This window comes from Coregonus clupeaformis, chromosome 15 (genome assembly GCF_020615455.1).
Source record: "Coregonus clupeaformis isolate EN_2021a chromosome 15, ASM2061545v1, whole genome shotgun sequence".
NCBI lineage: Eukaryota > Metazoa > Chordata > Actinopteri > Salmoniformes > Salmonidae > Coregonus > Coregonus clupeaformis.
Window position 1 is genome coordinate 26,956,380 of NC_059206.1, and position 10,357 is coordinate 26,966,736.

Below are 10,357 nucleotides of genomic sequence, written 5' to 3' on the forward strand. Positions count from 1 at the left end.
TGCCTGAGAAGGGCCTGCTGTCACATAACCTGTCAATCCCACAAATACCAGGATGATGAGTGGGTAAGCTCCTCAGCTCTCCTCTATCAGCACCTTCTGCCCTTTACTTTCATGTCTGTTCAAGTTTACTTCTGAATTGATAAGTGATATGTCACACATACAGTGAGGGAAAAAAGTATTTGATCCCCTGCTGATTTTGTACGTTTGCCCACTGACAAATAAATGATCAGTCTATAATTTTAATGGTAGGTTTATTTGAACAGTGAGAGACAGAATAACAACAAAAAAATCCAGAAAAACGCATGTGAAAAATGTTATAAATTGATTTGCATTTTAATGAGGGAAATAAGTATTTGACCCCCTCTCAATCAGAAAGATTTCTGGCTCCCAGGTGTCTTTTATACAGGTAACGAGCTGAGATTAGGAGCACACTCTTAAAGGGAGTGCTCCTAATCTCAGTTTGTTACCTGTATAAAAGACACCTGTCCACAGAAGCAATCAATCAATCAGATTACAAACTCTCCACCATTGCCAAGACCAAAGAGCTCTCCAAGGATGTCAGGGACAAGATTGTAGACCTACACAAGGCTGGAATGGGCTACAAGACCATCGCCAAGCAGCTTGGTGAGAAGGTGACAACAGTTGGTGCGATTATTCGCAAATGGAAGAAACACAAAATAACTGTCAATCTCCCGGTGAGGAATCAGCCCAGAACTACACGGGAGGATCTTGTCAATGATCTCAAGGCAGCTGGGACCATAGTCACCAAGAAAACAATTGGTAACACACTACGCCATGAAGGACTGAAATCCTGCAGCGCCCGCAAAGTCCCCCTGCTCAAGAAAGCACATATACAGGGCCGTCTCAAGTTTGCCAATGAACATCTGAATGATTCAGAGGAGAACTGGGTGAAAGTGTTGTGGTCAGATGAGACCAAAATCGAGCTCTTTGGCATTTACTCAACTCGCCGTGTTTGGAAGAGGAGGAATGCTGCCTATGACCCCAAGAACACCATCCCCACCGTCAAACATGGAGGTGGAAACATTATGCTTTTGGGGTGTTTTTCTGCTAAGGGGACAGGACATCTTCACCGCATCAAAGGGACGATAGACGGGGCCATGTACCGCCAAATCTTGGGTGAGAACCCCCTTCCCTCAGCCAGGGCATTGAAAATGGGTCGTGGATGGGTATTCCAGCATGACAATGACCCAAAACACACGGCCAAGGCAACAAAGGAGTGGCTCAAGAAGAAACACATTAAGGTCCTGGAGTGGCCTAGCCAGTCTCCAGACCTTAGTCCCATAGAAAATCTGTGGAGGGAGCTGAAGGTTCGAGTTGCCAAACGTCAGGCTCGAAACCTTAATGACTTGGAGAAGATCTGCAAAGAGGAGTGGGACAAAATCCCTCCTGAGATGTGTGCAAACCTGGTGGCCAACTACAAGAAACGTCTGACCTCTGTGATTGCCAACAAGGGTTTTGCCACCAAGTACTAAGTCATGTTTTGCAGAGGGGTCAAATACTTATTTCCCTCATTAAAATGCAAATCAATTTATAACATTTTTGACATGCGTTTTTCTGGATTTTGTTGTTGTTATTCTGTCTCTCACTGTTCAAATAAACCTACCATTAAAATTATAGACTGATCATTTCTTTGTCAGTGGGCAAACGTACAAAATCAGCAGGGGATCAAATACTTTTTTCCCTCACTGTATATATACAGGTAATAGCCGGTGCCCCCCCACATTGACTCTGTACCGGTACCCCCCTGTATATAGCCTCCCTACTGTTATTTTATTTTACTGCTGCTCTTTATTTTTTTTTACTTAACAATTTATTTATTTTTTCTTTATTTTTTAAATGCATTGTTGGTTAAGGGCTTGTAAGTAAGCATTTCACTCTAATGTCTACACCTGTTGTATTCGGCGCATGTGGCAAATACAATTTGATTTGATTTGATTTTAATAACATGGCTACACTAGTGTTCCCTTCATTTAATTATCCAGCTTCCCTCATTGTTGCTCATCATGACTCCCCAGCTTTTGATTTAGTAAAATACATCACAATAAACAGATGTGTTCTTCTTTATTAGGACCGAAACTGTCTTTGACTGTCTGATGATTCTGTCATGGAAAACAAAAAGCTGGTGACATGAAAATAATATTGAAAAGACAAGGACATGAAAGCCAGACAGCTAGGATAAATTAAAAGAGACTAGGGCCTAGATTCAATCAGATCAAGCATTAACCAGCGTTGCCGGTGTTTTGGCGGTGTTGGAGCTGTAACTGTGGTATGAGCTGACTCTTGTGAGTCACAAACCACTCCCTTTGTTATCCCTACTGTGTTAGAAGTTCAAAACAGCGCTAGAAAGTGTAGGCTCCATTCATGTTGGAAATAATGACTCTCAAATATCAAACCATTTATGTTCGGCTAATGCATGTATAGCGCATGGGGATGTGTAAAACGTACTCCTCAGCCTGAAGTGTCCCCACTTGCGCCAGCGACTAGCTAGCTTTTCGCATGGCGCTGACTGGTAAGACGCTTCAGGAGGGTGGTCACGTGTGCTAGCAAAGTAGAGGTCCTGGGTTGGAGCCTCGATGTGAGCCAAATCAGGAGGAAGTGGTACTCACTAAGCAAGCAGCCTTACGTCCTTTACAGTGGTGCCGTGACCTGGATCTACAGTTGCGCTGGGGTCGCTGTTGAGTAAGTTTGAAGGGTGAATGTAGCACATGGAGATGTATGAAACATACTCCTCAGCTTTAAGTGTCCTGTTGCGTTGCTTCATTAGCTAGCTTTTCGCATGGCGCTGACTGGTAAGACGCTTGAGGGAAGACGGTCACATGTGCTAGCAAGGCAGAGGTCCGGAGTTTGCGCCAGGTGTGGACCGAATCGGGGGGAAGCGGTACTCGCTAAGCAAGCAGTGTGACATCCTTTACACATGTTTTCTTGTTAATTTGGATGGTGGGATTTATGCCTATCAGTCTAATTCGAGTGTTTGAACTTGTTAACGCTACTGCATGAATTTCTAACAGGCACTCTGATACTTGTGAATACGGGCCCAGATCTGGGTTGGAGGGGGCATGGTCATGTTGAGGCCACTGAAGTCCTGGGATGAAATAGCATATCAAACATTCATTACCCACAGCTGGGAAAGTATGAAAACATAAAATATGCAGCAGGCTGTCACTGACAGTCTCTCTCCCCCTAGTCTCCTGGTCTCCCAGACACAGACAGGGGGAGAAGGGATGGAGAGGGGCGGAGGGTGTGTGTGTGTGTGTGTGAGCGAGAGCGCGCGCGAGAGAGAGTGTCGAGATGGGAGGTGGGTGGGTGGCAGGCCAGGACTTTAATAAGTAAACGGTAGTCTTAAGATAAGGGCCTGAGAGGGAGCATGTCAAATGTTCTGATGTAATTCAGAAAGACAGTTGGCTGTCCATGGGAAACAAATGACATGATGAGTTGGGAAGCATCCATCATAAACTGTAGGTAAGCATACACAATACACACTGTGTATTTCCTTTATCAGCGAATCAAAGGGCAGATCTTTGGGGAATCCCTTGTCTCGCTGCACCCCCTTATTGCCCCAGTTACACAGGGAGAGATCTGTGCACAGCAGGTACAATGCCTGCATCTTCCAGTACCTTACCTTCCTTATGGTGTGTGCTGTACATTTATCCAGTGTCTACTGTACGTTGAATGACATATCTGACATTAGAGTGGTCGTTTCCATGGTTCCTTGGCGGGATGGCGACCATCTGCCCTGCCTCAGCATGGGGTCAGAGATTAAGACTTCATCGCCATGGCGCCACGCACTGCAGGACGATTAGAGAGAGAGGAGGGGTTTGTGGGTAGTAGTGCTCTCGAAGCGATCTCTAAAGTGCTGGTGTCCAGTGATGGAGAAGAGAGAAGAAGTGAATAGTATCCTGCTGTGATTAATGTTGAGTAGGATATGGGTCTGTTACAGTTCAAGAGTTCAGGCAAGACACAGTAGGCCAGTAAGTATACTCATGTAAGATAGTCTACTATACAGTATATACAGTATTCACATAGATTGCTTTTGGATTACTGATACAGTGTTATTTGGGTAGTTAATTGGATTGGTTCTGACATTTCTTGATTTTTTATTATTATTTGTGTACTTGATTGACGTTTTACTGCACTGAGCTATATTGTATGCTCAAAAAAATTGGGAAATTAAATGATTTTATACTAAGATCCGCAAGTAGATCTTCCAGAAAGACAATAACCCCAAGCACACATCAAAATCCACAAAGAATTTGGTTAATTGGCAACAAAATCAACATTATGCAATGGCCATCTCAGTCTCCGGACTTGAAATCCATTGAAAACCTGTGGTTTGAATTGAAGAGGGCAGTCCACAAGTGCAGACAAAGGATATCAAGGATCTGGAAGGATTCTGTATGGCGGAAGGGACTAAGATCCCTCGCAATATGTTCTCCAACTCATTAAACATTTTAGAAAAAGGCTCAGTGCTGTTATCCTCGGAAGGTATTGAATGGTATTAAAAACAGGGGTGTCAATAACTTTGACCCCTACCTTTTTGAGAATTTGTCTTAATGTGTTAAACAAAATCTCTTTCTCTGAGCAATTGTATTAGTATAAAATGATATAATTTCCCAATTTTTTGAGCATACAATATAATTATTTATTTTATACAGTATTTTATGCTCATCTTTATCAAGGGTGGGAATCATTTCGGACCCCACTTTATATCGACTCCTATACACCCCACAATCCTTGTGCTATGTGACCTACTTAAAGCATTGCTGCACTGTAGGAGATCACCCAATGTGAATCAGTCCTGAGTCAGGCTTTAGCATAGATATAAAACTATCTGTAAGGTGGAAGCACTAAAGCAGGCAGGGCGGGGTGAGGGACTGGGCATGGATGGTACATGGGACCCCCATCTCCCTGACACTGGCATCTCCCTGGGCACGATGTGGGTCACAGCAGCACAGCGAAGAGTGCCCGCCTGCGCCCCCATGGAGCTGCCAAAACTGATGTGTCACCCAAGCGATGGAGTGGAGGGGGGAGGTTAGGGATGGGGAGGGTAGCTACTTGTCTCTATCTCTGTATAGTTCATATGAGGATGGAGTTAGAGGGGAAACATGGCTTGTCACCCCAAGGTCTCTAAAGAAAAAAACCAAATGATCAAAGAAAGTTGTTACGTAGTGGGCATGATGATACAGTACATTAGTTTGTGCCAGTGGTGGAAAAAGTACCCAATTGTCATACTTGAGTAAAAGTAAAGATACCATAATAGAAAATGACTCAAATAAAAGTGAAAGTCACCCAGTAAAATGCTACTTGAGTAAAAGTCTAAAAGTATTTGGTTTTAAATATACTTTAGTATCAAAAGTTAAAGTATGAATCATTTCACATTCCTAATATTAAGCAAACCAGACGGCACGATTTTCTTGTTTTATTATTTTACGGATAGCCAGGGTCACACTCCAACACTCAGACATAATTTACAAAGGAAGAATTTGTGTTTAGTGAGTCTGCCAGATCAGAGGCAGTAGGGATGACCAGGGATGTTCTCTTGATAAGTGTGTGAATTGGAAAAGTTGTCAAAAATATAAATAGTAAAGTAAAGTACAGATACCCCAAAAAACGACTTAAGTAGTATTTTAAAGTATTTTTACTTAAGTACTTTACACCACTGGTTTGTGCAGACCTACCCCATAATATACAGTAAGCGATGCAGATTGTGACCAACACAAAAAAAAGGAACGTTCTTAAATGGTTCTTCCTCAGCTCGTAAGGTTCCTTGGATAACTTTTGCAAGAGAAAGAACCTTTGAGTTAAGTGGAGGATTCTTGATGTGGCATCTACTGTTCTTCAGAATTCTAAAAGGTTCTTGAAATCTATGGAAGCCTGCAGATGTGTCCCTTTCATAGCACACAGCAAAGTGTTGATTAAGGAGTTAAATTAAAGGTCCAATGCAGCCATTTTTATCTCAATGTCAAATCATTTCTAGGTAACAGTTAAGTACCTTACAGTGATTGTTTTCAATTAAAAGGGTCAAAAAGTAACAAAAATAGGACTGTCTGGGATTGGTCTGAGTGGGGAGGGGAAAACTGTAAACTAGCTGTTATTGGCAGAGAGGTTTGGAACTCCCTTTCTTATTAGTCTATTAATTAATTTACCGCCTGGCATCACCAGGCGGTAAATTAATTAATAGACCAATAAGAAAGAGAGTTCCAAACCTGATGTCACCAGGCAGGCCAAAACTCCAGCCCACCAAAACAGGCTGAAATTTCAGGCGGTCTTTTCAAACAACTCTTACACTGAAAGGGGGGGCAGTATAAAAATAAAATAAATTGTATGCACTCACTAACTGTAAGTCGCTCTGGATAAGAGCGTCTGCTAAATGACTAAAATTTAAATATAAAACAAAGGAAAATCCCGTTTTTGACTGCACTGGGCATTTAACACTGTAAAAATTAACACTCAGTGGTGTAAAATAACCCTAGGGTTGGTGAATATAAACCGGAGTTATCACACATCATTATCATATTTCCCAGCATGCTCTATTGCAGGTAGATTTTTAGAATATTTGTTTCAATATCAATTTCTTTTGCATGTACATTGATTGATTAATTGATCTTATGCTACTAAAATAAAATAAATCTTTCTAAACTAAACCAATCTGTTACTTGGACTTAATGCACCCGTTACTGAAATGGTTGTTCAAGTTTAGATGCTTTAGGTAGTCTCAAATCTTAGTCTTCCCTACCCTGGCAGTCATTCTGAATGTCTGCCAGGTGAATAAAAATAGAAAATGTTGGATATCCCCGCTCAGGCTGGATTCCAATAGGAATTAGCCGTCACTTTGCAAGCCAGCATAATGTGACTTTCATGCCTGATGTGGCCTGTAAACCATGAGTTTCAGGCCACTGTATTAGAATAAAACTAGGCCCTCAAAGTAAGGCCTTGTGAAATATGTATTGTATTGTCTTAAATAATTCATTTTGAATGATAACACATTCACTTAGGATCTCACTTGGTAAAGGCCAATGACCTTGCCTCTGTCGCTAGCAAACACAGTCATGGGTGGTATTGGTAACTCTAAAATCCACTCGAAAGGCACCCGGGGAAATATGCAAATAAGGTGTTGAGTGTGTGCGGTTCTTCAAAGAAGAACGAACCATCCCATTTAAGGTTCTTCAGAGAACCAAAATTGTTCCCCTAAGGCATCTCTCTGAAGAACCTTATTTGGTTCCAACTTGAAGCTTTATTTTTTAAGAGTGTATAGAGTCAGACAAACACTGTCAGACCTGTTTTATCAGGGCATTAGTCACAGGCACCCCGCTATGCATGCCCTTCAGTGTGTGTGTGCGTGGGATGCGCGCGTGTGTTGAAGGCATCCCCTTGTTGACTGTCCGCCCTCCTGCTGAACTTAGTGTTGTGTCTGCAGCTCTGTGCTGGAGACATGTTTCCATTAGGCAGAGCTATGTTAGGCTGGACTGACTGGGCTGGCGGGGAGATGGGCTGACTGGCTGGGAGGCTGTTCTAGTTCTCTAACCTCAGCTGACACTGACTCTGGAAAAAGACAGAGCACAGCTATACCCTCAGAGCTTCGATATCTATGACTCTTTCTTGTTCTCTACTTTATGTAAGCCATGTCGTTTGAATGTCTCAAAACACAACCATTTCCTTTCCCATCAATGATAAACTTCATCATACTTTGTATATTTTGACAGGTGAGGTAGCCTATAGCATCGTTCCACCAACTATGGCGATAACTATCAGCCACTGTTTTCAGTTAGGAACCCAAAAATGTTCCCTGTTTTTCCATGTCAGATCAGGATGGAGAGGTCATTAGTTATTAGTTTAGAGGACAGGACAGGACATAACAGTGATGCTGAGGAAGGGAAACTTGGCAGGCTCAGGGTGGCATGGCGGTCTCTCTCTCTTTCCCTGAAAAGTCAATAGCCTCTATAGACACAGAACTGCAGCTCTTACGCTGCTTAAAGGGATACTTCTGGAATTTGGTAATGAGGCCCTTTATCTACTTCCCCAGATTCAAACGAACTCATGGCTAGCATTTTTAAGTCTCTGTGTCCAGTATGAAGGAAGTTAGAGGTAGTTTCGCGAGCCAATGCTAACTAGCGTTAGAGCAATGTGCTAGCAGATACACTTCCAGTCATTGTGCTAATGCTAGTTAGCATTGGCTCGCAAAACTACCTCTAACTTCCTTCATACTGGACACAGACACATAAAAATGGTATCCACGAGTTCATCTGACTATGAGGAAGTAGTTAAAGGGCCTCATTGCCAAAATCCCGAAGTATCCCTTTAAGTGATATCCAGGAGTGATGAGGAGAGAGAGAGAGAGAGAGAGAGAGAGAGAGAGAGAGAGAGAGAGAGAGAGAGAGAGAGAGAGAGAGAGAGAGAGAGAGTGAGTGAGTGAGAGAGAGAGAGGAGCCTTTAGTGTAATGGCTTTTTGGGCATCACCCCAGGAGGTGTCAGACCTGATTTAGGGAGGTAGAGCTGAGCCCCGAACCCGAAGCCCTGACTGCTTCATCGCAACCCATAATAATCAGTGTGTGTGTTTGTGTGCGTCCCTCATTACGACCAACGAGGTAAAGAGATGCTGTGAAAGCAGTCTGGTTCAGGACCAGGGAGCTTTGCGACAACCTGAGCGATAACGTCCTCTAGTGGTTTTAAGGGTCCATTTATTTTTGCACCTTAAATACAGCATATTTTCACTCAACAAATATACAGCTACACAATTTATATTTGGTTTTTGTATCTCCTAAAGTGGAGCAAAGAGCCTCAAAAGTAAGTGAATCTCCATCTACTTCATACTCCACAGACACGAAAACACAGACACACACGTCACTATTCATTTAATTGACTAAGCAAAACAGTTTCTACAGATTCCATCTCTTTAGAACACAGTGACCCCGCTGAGTAACGTCCTGTTGAATGACAGAGCTAATCTATAAATACTGTATATTACAAGATGTACTTACTCCTTCCTTCAATGAGCAATAGCTTTTTGTCCCCTTCCAAAGAAAACAGGGAAGTTCCAACCTTGCAGTATTTATTGAGACATGTTTATGTGTTTGTTTTCATACCATTGAAGAAGAGTGTTCAAACCACTTCGCCTTGATAACTCAGCTAGCAGGACGATTGTTGTTTCTGTCACAACTTAACAAAGGGATTTGTATAGCCTTTAAATGAACTTAATAGCAAAACAACAGTAAGGTACTAGTCCCAGATGTATCACAGGGCTTCAGTCAGTCAGTCTGTAGATTATTTACACACTGTGTCCAGAGAGTGGTGCTGTGGGGCTGTTGTAACAGCAGGAGGAGAAGCCTTGAGAAGACAAGACTGAAGAAACCATCCTCTATCTGCCACTACTGGGCATTAGGCTAGCTATGACAGCCAATCCAATTAATCCTATACTGAGTAGAATATAAAATGAGTAGTGGAATGAAAACCAACAAATTATAGAAAATGGATGATGGGGAAATTCTGCAGACGTTGCTAGTTCCAAAGACTTTTAGAGACATGGTTTGTGTTGTGTATTGCTGCAGAAGACGACACATTGGCTCTCATGACCTCATGCAGTGTGATTGAGTGTCTCTCATACCTCACCCTAGCTAGCTACAGACCTTTGGAGGATACCCAAGAACATATAAGGAGAGATTTGGTTTCTCATAACTCTCTCGAATAAATATCCAACCACCACTTGATAAAACAACAACGTTTGATTATGTAATATGATTTATGCTTTTAGCCGGGCACGATTAGTATGTCTCATTGGATTATTAATGTAGCGGGATAACTACAGTATTTAGCTATAAGCCAGTTAGAAGAAGTAGAAAATATATTGGTAATCTTTCAGGTATTTCAAATATTTCATAAATCAAAAACTAATGCTCCATATGCTACTAATGGGGACCTGCCCATAAAAGACAATAGCTGTATGACTCTCAGAGGCACAATTACTGGTTTCCATGTTTTCCATTTCTGGACTATCAAATCATGTTATAGTCTCTCTCTCTCTCTCTCTCTCTCTCTCTCTCTCTCTCTCTCTCTCTCTCTCTCTCTCTCTCTCTCTCTCTCTCTCTCTCTCTCTCTCTCTCTCTCTCTCTCTCTCTCTCTCTCTCTCTCTCTCTCTCTCTCTCTCTCTCTCTCTCTCTCTCTCTCTCTCTCTCGCTCTCTCTCTCTCTCTCTCTCTCTCTTTCTCTCTCTCTCCCCTCCCCATCACTCCTGGATATCACTTAAAGGGATACTTCGGGAAGTGGTAGTTTTGCGAGCCAATGCTAACTAGCATTAGCGCAATGACTGGAAGTGTATCTGCTAGCACATTGCTCTAACGCTAGTT